Genomic DNA, 25,761 nt, shown 5'->3' with positions numbered 1-25,761 from the left:
ACCCCCAGAATAGAAGATTTTTTCCTTATTTCTATACATTCTTTGTGTTCTCCAGCACCTCTCAGTTACCATAACCTTCCAAAACCAATCAAGATTGGCCTAGCAAGATGCCCATCAGTTCCCATTCTCAAGGCTAGAAAGGAGAGCTGTGCCACTTGAGAGTCAGATGGACAGCGAGAAGGGGGGAGGCAGAGGTGACTGTTAACCAAAATAGATGCAGTGGAGATTAACTAAAATAGATTCCAGATATTTTGCTGGCTTTTGCAGTTCTGATACTTCAGCCCACGTGAACAACCATCCCTGCACACATCCTGCAGAACAGTTGACATAGCAGACCCCAAGAATAAAGTGCAGCATGATTCCTTACATGTATTCAGACACATGCAGCCAAGGCCTGCTCACTATTTCATATCGGATCTCTTCAGCTATATTCTCCCACAGCCACCATGCTACATTTAGACCCTTTTCTTAACCTACCCCAGCCACAAGCATCTGCAAGTATTGACGGCTTCCCTTGCAGAGGGATCAGATGCACCCTCTGCTTAACATGAATGTAAATTCTCTGCACTCACATTACTCGTTATGGGCCTATAATTATGGTCTAACTAATGTTCTACAGTAAAATCTTAAGTGCCAGCAGGAAACAGCACAAAACCAAAGCAGAAAGCAGAAGAAAAAGCTAACTCCTATTTCATTATTTGCAATTTCCAAGACCTCTGTATTACCGCTTTAAGAAAACCCAAGCAGCATGCAAATCCCCAGCAACAAGAATTGCCGTAACTCAGGATTTACCTTTAAAACTGTAATTGACGCAGAAGCAACAAAACAAGAAAGCCATCTTCTCACCAAGAAATAGCCACAAACCATTCAAAACCCCGGGCTTACCTAATTGTCCTTACACAAAGCAGCAAAGCGAGTCGAGCAGGCAGTGAAAATTGCCAAGAATCCTCTTCTCACAAAGAATACGAGTTCAAAGCTTTCTTCCTAGGACAGGTTGCTAAATCCTCCGGACCTGTGGTGTTCATACAAGGAGGGCAAAGCGGAACAGAAGCACAGCCCTGAGTTTCAGGGACTGGAGTCGTGCTCTTTCTCTGTTATGTACTTGTTGACTTAATGACCCAAGGAACGAGGAAGGCTGCTGGTTGGTAAACATGTGACAGCCACCAAAGGAATGTTAGCCTGAGAAACAAGAGATAAAACAGCCTCTACCACTTAACAGGGTGTTTTTTAGAACTACCTTACATGTGGCTTTCCTGACCATTCTGCAGCTTATGAGTGCTTTATTTGAAGAAAAAAGAGCCCTTCAGTTATCATGACTTTGAAACTGCCAGTAATAATTCCCTCCTGTACAGATACACATTCACTTTGCTGCTTAAATTCACACCCCAGAGATAAATACTTGGGATTCTTTTAACCTTTAAGGTACGATAAAGAAAGCTCTGTGATACTTGATGCGAGATCACATCCTGTTCTCACTATCCACAAATCTTCTGCTTTGAGCATGGATTTTGGATGTAGGTTTGACTCCCTGAAGAAGAGTTGCATCACTCAGGCCAAATCCATCCCTACCGTCTCTGCTGTAGAAGTTCACCCTGCAGACAAATCAAACCTATTCCCTGCACTTTGTTAATTACAGCAAAATTCTGTTTCTGGCAACTGTAAAACAGTCTCAGAAACAGCACGGAAAGGCTGCAGAATACAAGTCATGCCATCTGAATGCAGCTACTTTCAGCACTCAAAGCAGGAAAGTACATAGGGAAGTAGACACAAAACGTGGGGCCCTTTCCATCTTTTCTGTGCTAATTCACTTTAATTCATATTTCTCCAAAAGTCCACCAGCCTGTCATCTTTATGAAGGAAAATGGAAGACAACTCGAGCCTTTCACTCCAACTCCCGTGCTCTCAGCTTCTTTCTTTGCTCTCCCACATTAATTTCTTACTCTAAACTTTACTCCTGAGTACATCTTTTATAACGTTACAATGGGAAAAAGTAATGCAGAAATACTGCTACAATAACGCTAGGAGAACAAAGCTCCCATCCTTGTCTACTCAACACTTCCCTTTCTCCTCCCACTTCATTCTCTCTCCCCCAAACAATTGTGCTGGGAGAGCTTCAGCAGAACCAACATTCAAACCCTTCTTCAAACGGACCCAGTTTTTATTAGTATTTGTCAACCACCAGCTAAACTGCAGCAATATTCCTTTCATACCGCGCTAAATGTCAAGTGGTTATTTTTAAAACCCGGGCGGTGCGTGTCTCAAAAACCTTCACACCATTATTTCACAGACCGAGCATCCTCTGGCCGGGAATCACAGGCAGCCCGTTTCCCTGGCGACACAGATCGCTTCCAGTTCAATGGCAGCTCCACACAGCCGCCTCCTTCAAAGCCCCACCAACCCTCTGCTGCCCTTGTAGCTCTGAAACAAGCCCCTCTCAACCCACTTCTTGCTTCTCCTTATTACAGGAGCAGGCTTACATCACTCTGATGTGTCTCTCACTGGGGCGAGAGCTCAGCCAGCCCTGGCATGACTGGGTTACAGCAGGAATAAATGGTTTCCACCAGGCCCAGCTGAGTGCATCCCTTCACACAGACACCTGCACAGTGCTCCTCTGTGCTGCACCAGGCTGGCCCTGCAGGGTAAACAGCCCAACCTCGTGCCAGCCACCAGGGCAGGAGAAATGTCTGGACCCATGGAGTCAGAGGAGGGCTGAGCCCACTCCCTGCACAGGCTGTGTCTCACACTGTACTGATGCTCTCTTCCCAGGACGTTTGATGTTATCATCAGCGCTAATATATCTGTTCTTTCTGACCCACTTTATCTGCCAACACCTTTTTTTTCGAAGCTCTCCAGAGTCTCTATCATTAACACAGCACAGCACTGCCATTTCGGTTTCCTCGTGAAACAATTACCATTGAACACAGCATTTGCTAGAGGTGAACCGGGCTGACTGTAATTGATATGCAGTGGGAGGAGGATTGCAGTATACCCACACACAGACAGCAACAGACAGTACGCTTTCATTTTGGCCCCTACAGAAAACCTTCCTCAAAGTCTGTAAAAATGCAAACCTTCTGCATCCCAGGTTCAAAGCAATCCTGCTTTTCTCCCTCTGCTCCAAACCTCATTCAAAAGAAACATGAGACAAAGGGATGTGATGAAACAGCCAGGTCTCTGAGAGCGCACCAGAACACAGGGAGTCAGCGGGCCCCCAAACTGGAAACCCACATGGAACTGACTGCATGTCAGTGCACTGCTCGGTTCTCTTACACAGGTATGAACACATAGCTCACAGTGGCATTTTCAGATCCAGCTGACTTCTGCCACAGTTTTGGACTTCGGACTTACTCCAGTCAAGGTTTCCCACTGCTCACTTAACCATTTTTTATGTGGATTTGAGCAGTCCAGCTCACAGATATTTGCTGAAATTTCATAGAATGACTGAGTTGGATGGGTCCCTTCCAGGCCATCTGGTCCAGTTCCCCTGTAGTGAGCAGGGACACCCACAGCTCCATCAGGTGCTCAGAGCCCCATCCAGCCTGACCTCGGGTGTCTGCAGTGACAGGGTATCTACCACCTCTCTGGGCAACCTGTGCCAGTGCCTCACTAGAACCAGTGGCCTCTGTCCTTCCTTGCAGGTGAGACCCTTCACACTGTGGCAATGAAGGTGGGAGGAAGGAAAGCCTGGAGCAGCACTCAGCCCAGGGGAACACTGAGCAAAGAAACTGGAGGACAAACGGACCCCTAGGAGCAAAGCATGCAGACAGGCCAACTTGAACTCCACAAGAGATAGATTTCCAAGTAAAGAGTCTATGTACACAAGAATGGAAGAAAGAACCAAATCCATTTACAGACCTGAAAATCAATACTAAGGACTTTATTTTCTTAATTAAAGGTGAACATTTTTTTCTTTTTAGTAATATTCCAGCTTGAAGAAAGGATGAGTGTTGAAAGAGAGCATTGCCAGAAACACAACCAAAACCACAACAACTGCAGGTGAAATGAAGGGAGGCTGGAACTCCCCAGAAAGATGGCAACTTTCCATCAGAAATCAAGGAACAGATGACAGTGCTCTTCACCTTGCAACTGAGTCCAGAAAGCCCTCTGGAAAGAGCAGATTAATTAGAGAGCTTGGGAGTTACACAAGTCCAGTCTGTGTGCGAGCATATGGAGAAGAGCAGAACTGGACCTCCAAAATTGCCCATAGAGAGCCAGAGAAAGCAGGTTGTGTCAAGGGAAACCAAAATGAGAACACAAACACTGAGTCAGCACATGGGCTCCTACCAAAACAACACAACAGGGCGGATGAGACAAATAGACCAGGAATATAGTCTGTAACAACCAACGTACCATGGGAAGTGACACCAGAGGCAGAGGAGAAAACAGCTGCACAATCTCAACGAGAATGAGGATGGACAAGACAGGACCAAATAGTTCAGGGAAGGGAAGAAAAAACAAGCCAACAACAACATGTGCGCTGATTGGGAATACTGCTAAAGAATAAAGATGTATGCAGAGGGGCTTTAACTAATTCAAACACTTGCCATGTACAAACACCACAATCTAATCTCGGTGACACCGATAAGCAGCCATATCAGACTGAAGGAAAGGGACCAGCTGCTCGTGATGCACAGTAAAACCATTTAGAGATGCATGAGTAAATGCAGACGGCCATTAAGGAGCCAAAACCACCAGAAATGTTATCACAAAGCCTTCACAGCACTTGACGTACACAAGCACTGTCAGCTTCCCATGCTCAGTGCACGTCGATGACAGCCAAGGACCTGCCAGGAGCACCATAAGCAGAAGGGAGGGTGCTAGGGATATGCCCAGCCCCAGACAGGCTCCAAAAGAAGGATCTGTTTTCTTCCTGTTGACTGGAGGGGGGAAAAATGGAACCCTTCAGCAGCAGGTGTCTGTGGTCCTCAAAATCTTTCAGTGTCTCTGAAGAGAAGTTTAAAAGGAGTAAGGAAATACTTTGATGCCAGTATTCACAGGGAATCCACTTTGAATGGGTCAGCTCTGGTTCCAGGTGCTTCTGTGCAACTCCACTTGAATGTAATACGGTTATCTACCAGCATCAAGAAGAAAATTAAACAGTGAAAAGACAGCCGGCAGACTAACAGCACAGGTAAAACAGAGGACATTCTCCTATCAGTAACACAGCTGCAGGGGTAGCCCAGCTCAGAACATGACTGGAGGGCAAAGAATGAACATGCTTTTAGTGACAGCTTTATGCCACAGAAGCCGCAGGAAGGACACCAAAAGTCATTAAGAGAAAACCAAGCAAAGCGGGAAGCTTCTACAACACAGGCACCAAGGACTATAAAGCACACAGCAGAGGAGAATGTGACTGGGCTCCACTTGTCCAGCAGTCATTGGAAGCAATGAATAAGCTCATGGATGTCCTCCACAGGTCAGGGCAGTGAGAAGGTGAACCAGAGGAAAGATAAAAATGAAGGCATTTGAATAAAACTACCTTTAAACCTTAAATAATACTTCTACACTGTGGTACTTGATTTTCAAGGGATTTACATTTAGATAGATATGACAGATTCGAGCTAAATGTTAACAGCGTGGAAAACTATTGAGTGCAATTACTTAAAGCATCTACAGAACTTAGTTCTTAAATAACCACTTTGGTTAGCTAAGCAAAGTAACTTTCATTACGTTTCAGAGCTTATAATAATTAAAGTTTACAGTAAATCCACAGAATTCAATAGAATTAGCTGGCTATAAATCTTGAAGCGTGAAACTGGTGAGTGAAGGTAGTGTGTGATTCTCAGCCTTTCTGCAAGGTGCCAGCCATTGAGAAAGCTGATTAGTCAGTCTGTGATTAATTGCCTGCTGTGTATGAGCCAGGGTCAATCTACTCAATTAGGTGAAGGTCTGGTGGAGATCAGAGATGTAAATCAAAACCTACTCCAAGAGCTTCAGCACAAGATGAGGACAGAGTCACAACCGTCCCTCCTCACAAGGACCCCTCCAGGCTGACCACCCTCTGCGTGAAGGTCCCCCTCCTTCTGCTCCTTCTGAACTTGCTTCCTTGTGACAACCCCAGACCTCATGAGGCCACGAAGGGGACTCCCTACAAATCCCTCTGCTGCTACCCTGCAGATCTCTGTCAGACCCCAAAGAGCAAACTGCCTTTCCTTTATTTCAGAGGGTGGTGAGGTGCTGGCACTGCTGTCCTGAGCTGTGGGTGCCCCATCCCTGCAGATGCCCAAGGCCACGGATGGGGCCCTGGGCAGCCTGAGCTGGTGGGGAGCAGCCAGCCTAAGGAAGGTGTTGGAAGTAGATGACTTTTAAGGTCTCTTCCAACTTAAATCATTTATGAGCCTTTGCAAATCAGTCCAGCCCTGTGCCAGGAACACTTCCAGTTCTGCTGGGAGTGAGGGGATAAAAGCATGTGCAGTACTCAAGCTAAACTCTGGGCTTATACAGCAGTGTAGCAACACAGGTTTGCTTATAAGCGGATTTCAGCTGCAATATTCCATATTCCTGTCACCTGGAAAAGCATTTAACTGAAAACAACATGTAACTATAAGTACTTTGTAAATAAGATGCTTGGAAAGAATGGGCAGCTTCACATTAAGAAGAGCTCCTGATCCACGGAGGCAGCAGGGAAGGTTCAGACGCAGACAAAACCCACAGGACACTGAAAATCCCCAAACATGAAGAGCAGAGGGGCAGCACAGCAAGCAAGGCCAGTGGGGAAGCTGTGTGATGGGATAAAAAAGGAACAGATAAGCAAAAGCAACCAGCTTGGGATACTGGCTGCAGGGCTAAGGGAGACAGGTATGCAAACAGAAAGCAGCAGCAATCTGAAACCACAGTTAAAGCATGCAGACAGGGAAAATATGACAGGGTGATGTAAGCACTATTTAGATATTGGAAATAACGAGTTAAAAACTTGTGTCAGAGAAGCAGCCAGTCTTCAGATGCACAAAGGAAGGCAATTCTTAGCAGCCCTGCAGAAGAGAAGAAGCCCGCAGAAATGCAAGCCACGATCTTTGAAAAAGAACTGCATAAAAAACTGTGTAGCAGTAAAAGGAAATAGCTGAAAAGCTGGAAGCACGTCCAAGAGAGCATGTACAGGTATTACAGGAAAGCACCAGGCCACCTGTATCACCAAGTGAAAACACTCCAAATGAACAGCAACAACAAAAGCTGAATTTCACTTTGTTGATGGGGTTACACGGCAGATTAAGATGAGTGAGGACAGCAAAGAATAAAGGAGAAAAACTGTCCTTCAGAACTTGAATATCACGTTCAAAGGAGGAAAGTAAAAATAAAAGACCGTGAACTTCTAGCAAGTTAAATGTAGAATCATAAGAGGGCAGACCAAGAAACAACTGTGGTAAGCAACTTCCTGACGGCATAAAAATTTCATTACAATTCCTTTTCAAGTGCTGCAGAAATAGGACGCCTTCCAGAGAGCTGCTGGGGTCAAAGATGATGAAGGTGCACCAGGAACACTCATGACGACAGGCCTAGAGCAAGGAAGATGAATGTTGCATCAGCGTTACCTGCAGAGAACCTGAAGGACCCAATTCAGCTGTTTTCACTCAGAAAAGGGATCTCGACGACTATCCTAATAATTCTTTGAAAATAGATCGGTGCCTCAGTAACAAGGCAAATAAAGCAATGCGAAAAGCAATGAGTGCACAAAAGCAGTACTGTGCTATAAACCCATGCTGCACGTCTTACTTCTCAATGCAAAGTCGAAAATCCAAAAAGGTTTTAACCCAGCTACGCTAAAGCAGTGAGGAGAAGCAGAGGTTTGCAATAGCTTCTGCTCAAGACTTTTTCAGAGGGAGAAAGAGGTGCCAATGGAATCGGGGTAATAAAAAAATCAAGTGGTTTGGAGGTGGTGAATAAGCAAGGAGCTGTTACCGCTCCTGAACAGCTGGGGGGGCATGCAATAAAACAGGCAGGTATCAGCTATAGAATGCAGTGCCCAGAAATAGTGTAGGAACTCCCTGCTGCAGGATGCTGCAAGGGCTGGAAGCACTGATGGTGTCAAAATGCAAATGGATAAATGGAGTATGAGCTCCTCATGGGCTACCTGACACTTCTGGCTTAAAGAGTCCCCAAGCTGCTGGCTGTCAGAAGCTGGGAATGCACAAACTCCACTTCCAAAAGCCTCCCCCCAGCACTTGTTGGCAGCCAGGGTCAGTGCTCTCTGCCCTGACACAGCACAGCCCAGCTTCTGGCACTGCCTTAACTGGTTTAACTTTCAAAAACACTTTTAATTTTAAAGTTAATCAGAGCACACACGATTGCCAGCTACAGCAGAAACTGGAAAATAAACACTTGGTTTACAGCTTTCATTTAGTCAATCAAACAAACAAACCGCTCCAGTAGCTTCACCTGTCAAATGCACCTTTCTGATCACTTGCTTTAAGCTGGCGGGCAGTAGACCCTGCAGAACTGGAACCAGAAAGCTGGTTCATGCTGCTGATCACCTGGCAACTAACAGCACAGCATGCTGGCCCCATGCTGTGTACACACCCATCACTATGAGTTGCTGGGTCCTGCAGCTCAACTGCACAGAAGCATTGGGAACACTGCATAACCCAAACACTCACCTAAGACTAAGGCAAGGCATTCACTAGAGCCTTATCTTTATTCATGCTCATTTTACTAAGGTGCTCTTAATTCATGCCAGGCAATGCAGGGAAAGGTTGCTGCTCTCTAATGAGCCCTCTACTAGGCTGCATTCTCCTCCAGCCCCAGCTCTGCTCTGCCACAGCACAAAGCACAGTGATCCAACAGCATCCTCTTCCACTTTTGGTTGCACACGTCATCAATGTCTGTGCACATCATCAGGGAGGCTGAGAACTTCTTGGGGGGCTTTGCAGCTTCACTAATTGCTCTGGGAACCACAGCCCCACTCTGCCCCACAGGCTCTTTTTGCCCTGACAAGGATGGAAATGAGAGGAACCTCAGTACATCTGAGGCAGGAAACAGCCCAAGAAGAGCCACTACTTTCACAATAGTTTAGAATCCCCCTCAACCTTCCTAGCAGGTTTTACACAGCCAAATAGAGGGGGGAAAAACAGAAACAAAAAGCAAACAAAACAAGAGATGAGGAGAAGGAACAAAGGCAGAAGGAAGAAGAGAAGGTGAAGTAAAAAGTGGAAAAGCAATAGGAAAGGTTCAGTTTCTAACTTAGAAAATGAAAACTTATTCTGGAATTTCTTCCAGCAAAATGACTATCTTTTTATGCACCTTTTTATGAGATGATGCCAAGCTCGTCCACCAGGAAAATAAGTTTGGAATAGAATGTTTTGACCTGCACTGCCTGAAACACTCAACTGGCAGCGAGGGGCAGAGCTGGGAGGCAGGAATGGGAGCACACAGCAAGCCTACCAAGCAGCTCCCACCGCTGTGCTCAAGCCAATGCGTATGACGTGCTCTCTCACACACGGCTCATCCTCTGAAGATCCCAATGGTCCCCAACATAGCCCTCAAGGAACCCCACCAGCTCAGGTGCCTCGTGCCCAGCCAGGTCTGCGGGCACAGCCAACAATTAAAGTGAATCAGAAGGCTCTTTAGGAACCCATCGCTGCATGACGACAGTCAATAAGCTGGGTTAATACAACTCCAATCATACTCCACGCACTCGAGTAACTGCTCAAATACAGCTGGTAAGCCAGTCTCCTTTCAGGGCTTAGATTCACGTTCTTCCTTTCCTATCCTCTCTTTTATTAACATAGCACATCTCTTTGGCGTCTCTTTAACTTAATGCTCCATTTGCTGGCTGGCTGACAGGTCTCAAAAAAGCACGTCTTTCTCCTGCCAGCGCAATTTTGTTTCATCTTGTTACTTAAGTGATACACCTTCTCCATACTTCTTCTCCCCCTCCTTTTCTGTAAGAAAAGGAAAGAGGTTTGAAAAAGGAATGACAGCAAGCTAGTTTTTTTTAACCTAAACAGGAGCAATTTGCATACAAATCAGATTTTTCAGGTGCCACGGAAGATGTGGGTGCTCTGACAACCTGGAGGAAGGCAGGGTGAGTTTGACACAAACACTGCCAAGTGATGAACTTGCAATTTACAGCTCTTCCCCAGGGCAAAGCGTTCTGGAGAGAGTCTGTTCTATACTGCATTTATTTTCAGTCTCATTGACACTGTCACTGTAAGACAAAGACCCTGTTTTTTTTCTTTTATTTACACTCCCCCTCCAAACCCCTTGCATGCAAGTCCTACAAATGTAGTCGATATGAGTAGGAGCAGCAGGATGTAAACTCAGGTGGGAAGTGGCTTCCTTACCAAACCTGATGAGAAAATGAGTTACCCGATCAATAAAGTAGCATCACACTGTAGAGGAAGAGAGCCCTACCATGCACTAAGCAGCACAAGACATTCTTACCGATGCACCTGGGGAGCCATCAGGGCACACCAAGGTGCTGGAGCAGCTCAGGAAGCAGCAGCAGCCTGACGGCAGCACTTCAGCTCGAGCTGCTGTCCCAGCAGTCCACTCCTTGTCATGAGTGGGGTTATTTGCACCTCACAGAGATATCCCTTTTGGATAATGATTCCTGCAGGCATTTCTGCAGCACTGCAGTGATCTAAGGGCTCCCAGCCCTCTGGCAGGGGTGTCACAGCCCTGCACGCTCAGGGCCCTCGCACAGCACCACAGAGAGGCAAGGGAGCCACTCAGACCAAGCTGGACTAGGTGATCTTTGGTTGGGTTAGGCAGATGATCTCACTGGTCTTTTCCAACCCTTATGATTCTTAACGACTCTAAATATACAGTAAAGCAAAGGCAGACAACACTTTGACAAGAACCTCGGATTAATCAGTTTTATCTTATGCTTAATAAGGCAGAGAGAGCAACTGGAGCAGAAATCCTGCCTTTGTCTTCCCATGGATTCTGCAAAACAGAAGGTCCTACCAGAGGAGAGACTTCAGCAGCTGAGGTAGCAAATAAACTACAGCTGCTGTTTACTAACACAACCGTGCACCTGAGCCAGCACTGAGCACAAGTTTCACAAGTACTCACTTCTCTGCTTTCTCCTCCAGCACTCCCAGCAGGCTGAGATAATTTACCACAACTGTTCTTACAAAAGCGTTACACCCTTTCTAAAATAAAACAGGGCTATGCGACAGATCTAAACCAGCAAATGCATCAGAGCAATTAGCAGTTCTGCTGCTTTTATGGCTCTGATTGGAATTCTGAGCTAAGGCGAAAAACAAGCTCCCCAACGAGAAGAGCTGTGGCTCTGCATACAGGCTCCATCTGCTGGCACGCTGCTCCCCGACTCCATTTAACATATAGTAAACTGAAACAAAACCTACACAGCCATCAATTACATTTTTCCTGCTCGCAGCCTACGAATTTCAATAAATACGCCATCTGTTCATCTTCTGTGTGGGAAGTTCAGTCATCTTCTTGGCAGCAATATTATTCTAGAGCAATTACCTGTGTCTTTATCACCTATCATTGTGCTTCATCATCTTTTCATCATGTGTAAAAACCAACCACTTTATTACTACAATTTCTGTAGGCAGCCCGGTCCTGTTAGTTACCATGGAGATGATCTGTCAAAAGAAGTCTACATTTGAAGAAGTAAAAGCTGAGAAAAGGAGGAGGAGAGAAACACAAAGAGCCGGGAATGAACTTGCCTCTCAAGTCAGGGTTTAAGCACAAAAGGCACATCTTAGGCAGCAACACAGAGATGCCACCAACAAGCTGCCAGGGGATCCATCAGCCTGCCAATACAGAGGATGAGTCGGTGACTCACCGGCATCACAGCACGCTCAGAGGTCAGCGGTGCGGCTCTAATCCCTCGGCTGAGCCCCATGATCTGCTCTTAGGAAAGACAGTTTCTTATTACTATAAATCAAAAGAAGAACTGGGGGGAGGGAGGGCAGGCAGCAGCAATCTCTCCTCCCTGGTGGTCACAAGCAAGACAGTAAATTTTCCATCAGCTACATGGTAGTTTTACATCCCTTCCCGCAAACAGCTTCACACTCATCTCTTTCTTCCCCAGCTTCGCCCCATTAAGGCTCCGCTTTCTCCCACCCTTCCCACGGATTCCTGTCCAGCTTTCCTTCTCTGCTCCTTCCCTCAACCTGCATGCACACTGCCCTCCTCTTTCTGTAAAACAAGCACATTTACAAGTGTTTCACCTGTATCTTTCCAGGCTCCCTTACAATCCTAAAGCAGCTTTCAGCACCAACTATTTATAGGTACCGCTCCCCACTCACCCACATACACCCCCTGACTTCGCATCATGAAATCCTCTTTTCAGATTTCTCCTCCAGCCTTCCAGCTCCCATCCTTCCAAGCTATAATTGCACTCATGTTACTGCAGGGGAAATATTAGCAAGGTACAAAGGACTTGCTGATGCTCTGTATTTCTAGGATGCGTCATTAGCAGCCTTCAGCTGAAACACATCGGGCTGCAAGCTGCTTTGGTTCAATTCAGCCTTATCTCTCTGGAATAAATAAGCAATCTCAGAGCTATCTGATTTGTTTAATATCAAGTACACACGCGCTGAGTTTTAATGAGGTGGGCTGTCATTCTGAATCGCTGCAGTGCAGGAGGTGACCACTGATGAGAAGGAAAATTAATTCGCCATCTTCACTACTGTCTTCCAAGGCTGAATTATTCCAACCTCGCAGCTCATAAAAAAGATGGTTAGGGAGGGAAAAAGCATTTTCCAAAAGTTCTTTAGACTTTTAGACACTTTAATTCCTGTTTGTCCACCATGACACACACGGTTATCAATTTACTAAGTGGCTGAATAATCCATTAGTTTCTGGCTGCGAAGAACTTAGGAGACTGGACCTAAAGGGCATCATATACAGATACTGTGAGTGAGATAGAAGTCTGGGACTAAGCAGCTACTGGGTATTAATAAAATAACAGTGAAAAAAAGTATTGCAGCAGTGAAAAATTCCAGTGCTGAAACTCCTAGAAAAAGAAAAGGGTATGTAACTCTGGAAGGCAATTATGACAGTAATATCATAGCAAAATCTCAAGAGCACGCTGTCAGGGCTGAAAGCAGAAACCCCACTGATACATTCAGAAGTACCAAATCCCAAAAATTCAGTGCTTGCTGAAGAAATATGAATTAAAGAAGAAAAATCACGTTCCAATCTCAAATCTCATCTCCTCTGAAAGTTTATGATGGAGTAAAAGTTCTTCCCAAGCATTCCCCGAGTGCTGTGGGACACAAACCCCAGCGTTGTCTCAAACTGTAACAGCTTCAGCTGCTGAGGAAGTAGCATCCATGCAGCCTCTTTTACTTTAAGAGGTGCAGGCCCTGGGTTTCCTCTCTCTCCCTCCCAGACACCTCACACAGCCACACTGTGCCATCAACTCCCATATGGTGATTTGCCTTCTACAAGACAGGCCCTAGGAGTCACTTCATTGCTCTTCTGCGGGGCTGAATGCTGCACAGATTGGATGGACATGGAGACATGCCCAAGCTAAGAGCTGCTTTCCAGCATCATGGGCCAACCGAAGCCACCACTTGGTAGGCATGCTGTAGGAATTTCTGCTTCTGCTAGTCTCGTTTCTTCCAGCCAAGCATCCCAGGCAGGCAGGGTCTGCAAGGAGAGCTGCCCCAATAGGGAATACTGCTGGCCCTGCACAGACTCTACCTAGACCAGGACACCCTACACACCTCATTGCTGGGGACTGGACAGCAAAGTTCTTACTCATCACTTCCACTTCCCCAAACTCCCAGCAGCTTTGCAAAATTGCTGTTTCTGCTTATTCTCTGGTTTGAGCAGATGTTCCCAATCACTGCTGTGCATTCACACAACGATCCTCGCTCTCTCAGGCTCTTACAAGGGCACACAGGAGGGGGAGAAGGGGATGCACCACAGGGTTTGTGGTTGTCCTAGCGTGGCAGAAGGAGAGAACAGCAGGTGGTGATAGCCAGGCTGCAAAAAAAAGCATGGCCTTCTTCCCAAAGCATCCTGCTGCAGCTCTGCAGTCAGGCCTCTGCTCCTGCTGAGCACCTTGCCTGGAGGGCAGGCCGGGACAGCTCTGCTTATCCATGTGAAGTGACACCAGCAATGCTGACCTTGTGGTGGGTGAACCAGCAGCAACCACATGGCTGGGCCACCTAGACCGCTTTAAACCACCACAAATTCATTCTACCCAGCATTTCCCCGCAACAAACCACAAACTGAGGCAATAGGAGAGGCACAGGAAGAAGAGATACGCTAAGGAGAAAGAAAGACCTATTTAATCACATAACAAAAAGCATAACTGACTCTTCATTCAGATCTTTACTCCTAAAAACAAAACAAAGGGCAGTCTTGCATCCCTCGTGGCTTTGCAGGTATAAGCAAATCAGCACAGCTAACCAGTCATCCAGAAACCAGGTTGGTTTCCCATCAAGAATCCAGTGCATACAGCCCTTGGTGAGAAACACGCAGCACTGAGCAGGCAGCCTTCCTGCTCACTGACAAACCTGCTTCATTCATCTGGAGCTCTGCGACAACCGCATCTGTATGCATTAATAAAGCCCATTTTGGCACACTGAGACTTGCTTTGCATTATCACTTTCACAGATGTCAACCATGACTGGGATACCACAGTGCAAGATGCTATGCAGCCACGCTATGAAAGAGTAGGCACAGCAGGGAAGGGGTGGAATACAGATCATGCATCACTTTGCTGGCAAGGAGAGAAAACAGGACCTAATCCTGGAAACACCCATCTGAAGGATTAGGTTAATGAGGAGGTATCATTAACACCTTTCGCTCTTTCCTTTAAACTCTGTAGTACTCATACTGCACACACAAAGCAATCCATGTTTCAATGATGAAAGCACTGCTAATTATTTCAGTTCACAGCACTCTCCTCTGTTCAGCAGTAGCCTTTGCAAAATCCCAACAATAAGAGTCCCTGCAGCTTCATCCTGGGCAGAGCTCCCTGGTAGTGCTGGGCAATGCACAGTCAGCACACACAGCTCTGCACAGTTGGGCAGCTGGGCTAAGGCAGTGGAAGGGACAGACAGAGCTTCCCTCAAGCTTCTAGGGGAAAAAAGGTGGAAAGACCTCAGAAAATCACACCCCCAGCTGTTCTCATGTCATCTGGGGAATGCACGTGCTTTCTCATTTTGCCATACGTGTTACTGACTTATTGACTGCTCCAAAGGCTTTTTATAGCTTTTCCATTAAACAGCAATTAAAGCAAGCAGCCAAAGTCAAATTTGACCTGTGCGTTGATGAGACAAAGTCTCGAGTGAACAGTTTTTCTTTCCCCCATATAGATTCAGGAAAGGCAGAGAGAGACAGCAGATCTATGCCACCTTTTACTTGTATCTGCAGGTAGCAGCACACAAATTCTTGAAAGAACCATGGAAAAAACTACTTCAGGTAATTTCCTGGCCTTGCTACTTACAGGTGTCTGATGCACAGAGTAAAGCCTTCTGGACCATTTGCTCACGTGGATGAGCTTTAGGAACATCCCACATTGTATGCCCCTCACATAGAATGCAGCATCTGACTTTCAGCAAAACAAACCAGCAATCCACTGGCAGGTACTGCCACATGGACCCTTGCTCCTGTAACAATGCAATCTAGGATCCTTCATCCCTACAGTGACATTTTCTTTCTGGTTTAAAACCTAAACTCAAGTTGAGGTCCTCAGAGAAGAAGCTGCAGTAAGTCCAGAGCTCCTCCTTTATCCTCTTCAAGGAACAGCTACTAATGGCAGCTGCTGTCAGCAAGGAAAGGCAGCATTTTCCTGCTTGACACAAAAACAAAATACAAATAGTTGCAACACAAGCCACTACTGCATTCCCATTCTCCAGTCTCTCATTCTGCAGCCCTGAAGGAATCAAATTCTCATATGAATTAATCTTGCCAACAAATCACTTTCAGGATAGACACAGAAAAGCCTGTAAGCTTCTCTGCAATGAAACCCTCTCACCTGTGAAGAGTCTTCTATAACTATACAGCACCTACAGCCAAGAGATGTCAGCTCCATCTGCACCTGGCACTGCTGAGTTGCACATCCCTCCTCTTGCCTTTACGCTGCATATCCCATGTGACAGGAGATGTTTGCATTTGGTAGAACGGAGCTGTGATCATCCTTGCATAAAGCATGAAAAGCAACCCCTGCTCTTGTACTTCTCAGGACTTCTCCATACTCCTCCTAGTGTACGGGAGCACACCGGTGATAAAGAAAGGAGCAATGTAAATGCCCACTGAAAGAATAAAACAACGAAAGGTGAAGAAATATCTCAATGCACAAGGAGAGGGCAAAGAAAGGATCAATTTAGGCTGAAAAAGTGAGGGAAACATACAATTACTATGTATAAAAAGAGAATGATATGATCTCTATGTTTACTAGATATGATGCAGCAGGAAGATCTGTTAGGTGATTTAGATAAGCTCATCTATACACGGAGCAAGGGAATGGACCTGTGGTCCTTCCACCATTACTCTCTACGATTATCTGTGCTCCTAAGAAGCCACCGTTCAAGACACCCTCTTGCTGATCAGCACACAAAACCAGTCAAAACAGGGTTTGGAGCCCATTTCATTCAAGCTAAAGCTTCCTCATAAAACAGCCTCCCATCAGCCTCAGGTCCTAAACAGCCAAATAACAAGAACTACATCAACAAGAAAACAGTAACAAAACAACCACAGCCAAACATCAAAAGTGAGAGTAAATCTGCTAAAGGAAAGTCAGTATTAAAACCCATTAGGTGGAAAAAGACAGACTCTATTAAATTTATTGCTTGATTTCAGGACTTGGGAAGAGCCTCTTCATTTCCTGTACCTCCTGAGTATTTACTATGTCTCCTATGAGCTAAGTCTTCCAGAGTCATTTTAATGTCATGTTCTAAGCACTTCTGCATTGTAAATCATCGATTTTTATCTCCTTCTCCCAATCAATACGAAGATATTTATGCTGAACACATAAAAGCTCTTGACACTATAGAAAAAACAATTACACCCTGCAAGACGTTTGCTTTTGGTCGTTGACATCATGGAATTATCCATTACACTTTGCACATGTCTGCCATTTACAGGAAAGCAGAGTGACCTTGCCAGCCTGCAGTTCACATCTGTGCATCTCGGGGAAGCAAAGCAGCTGCTAGCCATCTCTGCTTGAGGACTGCGAATCGTGGTAGCTGGGAGAAGCCATGCGAGCAGAAGCAGCTCTCTTGTCTGCCTTGCTCCTGTGTTCCTCACAGACATTGCTTGCTGTCACAGACAGGATGCTGGCTAGACACATCTTTCTTCCAACCACGACAGTTATGCTGCCCTTCACAGCCCTGGGGCAGACCAGAAAACTTCATTTCCTCTCGTTGTCTGCCAGCACTCCAAGGACTTTGCCAGCTTGGCCCTTCTGCCTCTTACCACCCCTACCCAGGAGGTGTGCAAAGATTATATTTAAACCACAGGGCAAAGATGCTGAAGCACCTGCAAGCTCCTGCTGTACTAACTTTATAGAGCACACCAGGATCCCATGTGGCTTGGCCATCCCTCTCTTGATTAACACTGCACCCTTCTTGGATGCAGGCAGGGCACTGGGCACAAAAGCATAGCACACCTGAATGGTTCCAACACCTCATGTCACTGCTGAGAGGGTCATGAGAGGTGGCAGACACCAGCCCTTGTATCTTGGCAAAGCTGCAACAGACTTGTCAAGTCTGAGCAGCTTATGTTCATGATTCACCCACCAGTCCCTGTCTTGCACTTTCTTCTTCCAGCAGCAGAAATTCACACCTTTCTAGCAAAGCACTCACCGTCTGCGCTCCCTGGAAAGGACCCACTGCCAAAGAGCCCTGGAAGGTGCAGTCTCCCCAGCCCCAGAAAGGACTCACTCAGCACCACACCAGGTGGCAGCACCACACCAGGTGGCAGCACCAGAGGAACAAGCATGCCAAACAGCAAAACACAGCAGAGTGGTGCACCTTCTCCAGCACTGCTCACCCACTTTGCCATTTCACTCAGGCAATGGTCCACATTTCCTCTGAGGCTGCCACATGCCTGCAGCCCAGCAGGTGAGGACAGCCTTCACTAACAGCTAAACACAACTGCATTTCATTTTAGAACCTCAGCCAGATCTTCTAGGGTAGCAGAGTAATTCCAGCAAAGCTGGGGAGCTGTGATGATTGCATCAGCTCTACCTCAATAAGCCAGGAACACACCTATAAAGGGAAAATTAAAAGCCCAATGGTCATCATTCAAGAGCAAGAATTATGAATGCAGTAACACCAGTATATAAGCTTTAGAGCCCAGAGTCATCCTGTTTAATTCCCTACTGACCCAGCTGACAGAGGTATCTGTCATTAGGAGGACAGTTAACTTCTCTCTGTAGCTGGTAAATGGAAGTTCTAGGCACAGCATGGGAAATCTACACATTCACAGCCTGCTTATACTGAACCCGCTGCTGTTTTTGAACTATTACAGGGAGGCTTTTTGTGTGTGTCAGGGTTTCTTTTTTTAATCTTTTGTTGTCAAAACAGGCAGAACTCAGCCAAGTTCAGCATCTAGTGGCAGATCTGCCCCCATTAATGGAGGACCAAATCACCTGGAGGAAAACAGCAAGAAAAGAGCTTAAAAACCTCACAGCCTTGTTTGGACTCTCCAATTGCAGGAAAAAAAATATATATATATTGATTTTTTTCTTCTGTTCTACTTCGGCTGCTGAACAGCTGGAGCACCAGCAGTCCAAGGAACAGAGTCAGAATGCCAAGCAGACAATGAAGGCAGCAGCAGGAGCAGGGAAAGGGCCACTCACATTACAAGGGCTGGCAGAGATGCACACAGAAGAAATGCTAAAGGCAAGAACTCACAGCATATCAGCTCAACAGCAGTAAGGCCTTCTGCAATATCTCCTCTCCAAAAGCCAAAGCAGCCCTGAATCACAACAGTACACAATTAAGCTGATTGTTTCTTTAATTTAAATCTATTAAGATAGCACATGCAGATCAGTTTTAAGCTGCAGAGAAATAACAACCTTCATTCACAAGGGAAGTGCGTACACGGAGTTTTATCATCATTCTGTTAATCCACTTTAAAGTCACACCTTAACTAATTAGAAAACAGTGAAATTAGTTGGCACAAACATAAATTAACTGTCATTTCTACGTAACACCTATGCAACACATCACACAGCAGTCAACAGGATTCAGAAAGACTTACTGATAAGTAACATACTTGAGAACAAGTGTTTGAAAAGCAGGGCTGTCCAACAGACAGCATCCATTCACTTGGCCAGCTGAACTCACTGACACTGCTGCCAGCTGTGAAAAAATGCCCTACAGATCCCAGAGTGCAAATGGACCCGGCTGATGTTACCTGCTGTGCCCCTACAGAGCTCCATGATGCTGCAGCTGGGCTGCTCCAAGTAACACCTGTGACAGCTCACAGAATCAATGCACGGTCTAGGTTGGAAGGGACCTTAAATCTCATTCATTTGCAAGACCTGCCATGGGCTGGGCCACCCTGCACCAGAACAGACTGCCCAGAACACCACTGAACCTGGCCTTAAGCACTGTCAGGGATGGCTGTGTCTTATTTTTCAGCCCCGTAATTTAAAGCCCTGCGTCTGTTATCTCCTGTTTATCCTTACCTATCAATTCCAATTTGCTCAGGCTGACAAGGCGCATCCTAGTTAGAAAACAAACAGATTATTTCAAAAGTATCAAAGAGAAGTGAAAACACTTTGCCCAGGGATGCTCACTTTGTATTTTACATAACACACGAGGCAGTAGCTGTAGGTAATGTTATTAATGGAATGCCCCTGAACAGAAATGATGCACATCAAAGGAGAGTCATCTGTTCTGTAATGCTGAGTTCACTCAGAGATTCTTGCATGCACCCAGAGCAACTGTTTGGGATGATCCTCTTCTTCTGTGCACCTGTGTGAGCAGTGTGCAGGTGCTGCCCAAGGTAGGGGCAGTCCCATGGCACATCTGGGAGGACGCAAGCACAGCAGTGAGCCTTGCTGATGCTGTACAACAGCAGGTGGTACTGTGTGCACCTCTTCTCTGCTATCAGGGAAAGAGGGTCACGTATGCCAAGCATGCCCTCCAAAGCATCCTTCTAGATAATTATCTGCATGTGCACACACACTTCCAAAAAGAACTGCAGGCACCCAAGTGTGGCTCCTGCACTAGCTCACAGCAAGCAAATGCTCGGAGGACAACCAGCTCCGCAGCCTTCCTGCACTGCCAGACCTGGGCTTTGGTTCACTCTGCAGATACACAAAAGGTCATAAAGCAAAAGTCAGTGTTAAATGCTCATTAGGTAATCAGCCAGCTGTACTGAGCAGAAAGGAGCTACCGACCCCTTCTGACAGCTAAAGCAGTCTTGAGCTTGTAGCTCAACATCCTTAAGAGCAGCAGCTTGCCAACCTGAATCACCACCTTATCATTTTGAAAGCAGCCTCATAAGGTTATCTGCAGACAGACGTATGGCACATTTGAGTTCCCATCCAAATTTAATTCGAAACCATCCAGCACAGGGAAGTTTCTTTTCAAGCTGTGTTTCGCTGACATGATGATTTATTGATTCTTCTCTACACAAGGAAAGCACACAGCACCTCCAGTCAAAAAGATATGCTGCTGGAGGCGGAGGAAAGCAATGTGGAAACAAATAGCTCAGATGTGGATGCACAGGAACGCTGAGGTTAGGCTGGTTGCTTGTTTAAATCCTGCACGAGTATCCTACAAGTGATTAAAAGCTCTTAAAAATCAGCACAGCCAATGTAATGTCTGGAGTTCTCTGACAAAGAGCAGGTCTTCTTTGCACAAAACTTTTCAGCAGCCAAAGCCTTCTCTATAATAAAGCCTAAACTACTGCCAAATATTTTAGCAATCATCATAATGAGTAAGATTGTTATTAAAGGAAAAAAAAAACAAAAATACTAGAGCTCCTCATATTACAAGGATGCTGCACTGCCCTCTAGAGTCTCCATCACTTCATCATCCCAGAATCCAGATGCAGAGATTCTTATAGTTAGCTCTAAAGACGTCATATAAAGCAGAGCTAATAATTAAAATGAGAGTTCTCAGCAGTGCTTGGACAACACGTGTTTCCCTGGCCTCTCTGCAGACAGGTGCATCTATAAGATAAGGCTTAGCACTTTAAGAAGGACTTTCAACGTCACTATCTTTCTATCTTGCAAAAATAAAGATGCTAACAGAGGTGAAAGTAAATATTGTATTTATTTAATCCCTTGGTCCCTTCCCAAAAGTCACAATTAGTCCCGTGAACTGCATCACAGGATGGAGGATCTAACTGGCTCCTTCTAACACAGACAATTGCTGCACTCAGATCTGCTGCATTCAACCTCAGTGCTGGGCTACAGAGAGATGGATGCTGGCCCTATTAATGGGAGCACAGTGGGCTGCATTTTGTGTGTTCCATTTCCAGACACAGTGGATAGGGGCACAGGGCAACCGTCAGAGCATGAACATAAACCAACATTGGGAGAAGGACAGAACTCCCCAGCAGACATTATGAATCCTTACTCTCCAGCATACATAACAAAACAGGCAAGAAGTTGGTATTTCAAGGTTATTTCCTGCAGTGCCTTTCCAAACACCAGATTCTGCTGTACCCTATCCTATGAGGCATCAATTTGCATGGAAAAGACGGCTTATCCATCTCACGTCACAGCTTAATGAAAGAACCTTGCTTGACAACTGGGCCTCCCTGGGGGATCCTCAGACTTTGGTATAAAAGATGATAGAAAAGATAACCAGGCTGCTACAAGGTACATCACCACAGATATCACAAACTCTCCTCCAAGCTGGGTCCCTGTGACCGCTGTTATCACTCTGGGTTTGGATTTGTACTCAGACAGGAAAGAATTCACTGTTCGGTGATGATGAATGGATGAGAATGGACATCCCAGCACGTTCAATGCTTCCCAGCCCTCCTGAAAGCGATGTGCTCTTCTGGTTTACCTGTCTTCACATGCACCCTCCTGCTGTTGGAGTTTTGTTACAAAAACAAATCAGATTCCCTCTGCTAATTCAGTAGTGCCCCCTCAGTGTTTCATACTCCTGAAATACTGTTACCTCCACCCAAGACAAAGTTAGAAAGCTTTTAAGTTGGCCACATGCACAGCATGTTGAATCTCATTCAATTAACCTAATCAAGTGTTTCTCTAATGAAAACATACATTTCTGTTCTGTCAGTTTCCGACTTGACCACAATTCATTCAATGTTAAAGAAGAAAAAAAACCCAACCATTAAAAACCATCCATTCTCCTTCAATAGAGAAGCTATTTTTACCTACATGATGAGCCTGAGTAATTATAAAAGAAGTTGAGTGGATGTCAAAAGAAAATGAAGAGAGGGCAAGGCAGCTGCTACCTTGTGATTATCATGGCACAAACCTTTTACTAACCATGTGGTTTTGCCTTACACTCCTCACCCTACTATGGAGCACATAACCTGCTGTCAGCCCATTAGCTGAAGCTGTGCAGCATATGCCACGAGGGTTACAGCACAACCAAGCGATTTGGTGAGTGAATCTTTACATACTATAACTGAATGCCAACTATATGCCAAAGTTAAAGGTCTTAGGAACAGATTATGTTCTGAAGGAAACAAGTAAGTGCTGAATTCAAAACTAAAGCTCCCAAGGGAGCTGACATTTCTTGCCTTACAATTCCCCACTAACCCACCTGCTCACAGGAACCATGACAGCATCAACCAAATCAGGAGAACTCCTCATACTCAGTCCTTCCCATAACACAGAACTCAAGTACCTGCCAATGCTTCTTAAAGAGCTGCTCCACTTAACAGACCTAAGAGAGAAATGCCAAAGGAGCAAGACTCCATGGCACAACAGTGAAAGTGTTGTCTGGCTCAAGGCAGTTCTGACTTCTTGTTCAACATCCCAGTGACTCCAGGCAAGCAAAGGCTGCTAAGCAACACCATATGCAGAAGTATTCCTTCTCCCTGTCTCTCCTTTCCCTGGTCTAAAGGAGAACAAAACACAAACTGAGGTGAGAGCAGAAGCTGCGACTGTATTCCACTGCCAGGCAGGAAACAGAAGTTCACAGAGTAAGGAACTGAACTGGGAAGAGGCAAGAGAGCAATAGAAAAGCAAATGAGGAGAAGAGGAGCATCTCTCCAGGCTACGTCCCTGTGTCTTCAGCCAGGTAAATACATGATGATATGTCCTGCACACTTCCTGCTGTGGAGCACTGAAAACAATGTGCTTATAAAAGTCATTTCTCCCCCACCAGGTTATTCAGAAACCCTTTATCCACTTCTTTTCCCTGCAGAAGGAGTTATCAGAGCTACCAAGCTGAAGTTACTTAGTGATTTATCGATTTATTGATGTAATTACAAGTGAGAAACTCAGCTTTATGTTTTTGTTTCCAGGTCTCATTTTTGCAGAATACCTGAAAATTAGCAGTATACAGACTAAAGGCTGAAGGGACAGAGAGTGTGCCCTTTCTGAGGCTTGGAACTGCTGATTTTCAATGTGAGGTTGGAAGCTTGGGGGCCTGAGTCACTGCTTCTGAGCACATGGCAGCACTGTCACCTCAACTAAAGGCCTAAACTTCATCATTTGGACACTCCTAAACCCACCTGCAGAGAAAACATAGCCATCAAAGAGAACAGCACATCTCCTGTCTCCTTGTCATTGCAGCACATATCACAGTGAGACCCAGTGATGAAGAGGAAATCAGCAGCATCAAACTGGGACACACTGAGCTGTATCAGCACGGCCAGCAAAACCAACAGCTCGAGGACCCCTTCCTCAGGATAGTATTTTCCATTTGCTTTTGCTGAATTACAGCTCTTTTGCCATTTTGGAGCAATTCAGACTAAGTCATGCAGGGAGCCTCAGAGCTCCTGGCTAGTCAAAAAGGTGAGAGTTTGCCAGAAATGGGGCAAAAATGAGAGCATCGTTGGATACAAACTCCTCCATAACCAAGAAGAGAGACCTCAGAGAATTCACTGTACTCTCCAGCCCACGAAGTGCCCCATACCATGGCTCTCCATGACACCTGGTGCACATCATACAGTTCTCCACGGCATGGAAATGTTGGCAGGTGTCTCTCAAAACCAAGCAAGCTGACTACCCTTGACATACAGCATCACAGAAGGGCTGACAGACACCCGTCCTAAAAAACATAGGCAGCCCAAGTTTTGGCAGCAGGAACATTCCTTAATTTGCTTCCGGGCTGTCTTTCACTTTTCCATCATGACATGTACAACTGTGGGGTGCGAGAGGTACAAAACTTCCAAATGGATTTTCATAATTGAAAATTAAACTTATTTGTACCTACGCTGTAGTTTCACGCAACAGGCATGTTTGTTCAAAAGACAAATTCTGTCTGAATGCAACCATCATAACCTCACCAACTAAAACGTAATCCTTCATTGAACAATAATATAAAATATCCATCCTGGGACAGGCAGCGGTTCAGTCCCCCCTACCTTTGTCTGAAAAAAATACTTTTAGGCTCATTTTGTACAGTTACCTAAGAATGAAGAAGTAAAATACTCACAATATAGAATAAGTGTTCATTCTTGTCAGAAACTCACCCAAAACTCTCAAGGTCCAGATTCACTATAGCTCTGATAGATGCCAAAATACTTCAGCTAGGGCTTGTCATCAAAAGACACCACCCTCCAAAAGAAATCCTGCACTACCATCTCCCAGATCAACTTGAACAGTGGCTTTGCTAATGCACAGGTATATTTCAGCTTCATGCTGCCAGACAATCTCACCTATCAGCGTTATGGTTTGCCCTATCGTTGGGGACGCACATGACTGTGCATCCTCCAATATAATCCTCAGAAACTGGGCCATTTATTTTCTGCAACCAAAACATTAAACGACGATTACACAGTTTGGAGATGCATGTAAAGATATAATGGAAAAACCACACTTAGTAACCACAAATATTTTACTCCAGCTCCAAGAAAGTCTTTCTTCTTTCATCCAGATCAAAAGATGCTATGGTGCAGCCTGCAGGTGAGACACTCACCCTGTTCCCCCTGAAGATCCTTGCTGTCAGAAATCACTGTCTTTTCCTCTCCAAAGATCTCTGTTCAGCTCAGCGCTTGTCTTCCCTCCTCCACGCTTCTTTCAATTCTTTTCTCAAGTTTGTGACCTCATGACTTCAGAAACTACACTGCAATGCTCTTCCCAAAGGGGAACTCACTGCCTGCGCTTCATTAATACTCGTGTTTCTTGAGCATGACTCACTGGACTCTCTCCTACTGATGACTGTCCTGGCTGTTAGTTTCTGGTAGCTTGCTAACCCTCTCCTCTTCACCCATCAGGTCAGAAGTCCACTCCTGAGATGCACTCTCTGCTGAAAGCCATACTTCCTTGTCTCTCCCATACCGAAAAGAAGAAAGATCTACTGCAAGTTGCTTGCTGCAGATGACAACCCAAGATCCTGATAATCACCTTTTCAAAGTGGCTCAAATACCGACCCTCTGATTAAATTAACAGCACTCCCAAAAGGAATTAGACATCTGCAGAGGCCCTCTATCTGCAGAATCCCCTTGAAGAGCTAATGCTTAGGACAAGAGAAAGTACCAACCAAGGAGTAATAAAACCTTTTAGAAAGCTCTTTTCTTTCAATCTCCGTGAGATACCACAGAAGACTGAATAGATCTATATGAAAATTACTGGGTTCAGTCACCAAACTCCTTTACCTTTCTTCAACTGTACAAGCATTTGCTTCTCAGAAGAACGTGATGGAAGAGGTTTGATGGATCTGTTATTTTTTTTAAACAATACACTCTGTGCATATGCTGTCTAGACACTTGTGAGATGTG

At 45.5% G+C, this 25,761-nt stretch overlaps 1 protein-coding gene across 7 annotated transcripts in view; it reads right to left on the bottom strand.

Moving 5' to 3' along the window:
* SYT16 (synaptotagmin 16) overlaps positions 1 to 25,761 on the bottom strand; it is a 100,952-nt gene that overhangs the window by 69,103 nt on the left and 6,088 nt on the right. The window contains exon 1 of one of the 7 annotated variants that reach the window (XM_072338733.1): positions 15,908 to 15,980. The exons of 4 other annotated variants lie outside the window; for them this stretch is intronic. The gene's annotated coding sequence lies outside the window, so the exon portion shown is untranslated. Of the gene's footprint in view, positions 1 to 11,752; positions 11,772 to 12,218; positions 12,289 to 15,907; positions 15,981 to 25,761 lie in introns of those variants that run through there. 2 more of the 7 variants (XM_072338732.1, XM_072338735.1) reach the window with 2 other exon arrangements.

The sequence above is a fragment of the Excalfactoria chinensis genome, chromosome 5 (assembly GCF_039878825.1).
Source record: "Excalfactoria chinensis isolate bCotChi1 chromosome 5, bCotChi1.hap2, whole genome shotgun sequence".
NCBI classification, from domain to species: domain Eukaryota; kingdom Metazoa; phylum Chordata; class Aves; order Galliformes; family Phasianidae; genus Excalfactoria; species Excalfactoria chinensis.
Note: the sequence above shows the minus strand (reverse complement) of the source record. Positions and strands in the feature narration are given on the sequence as shown.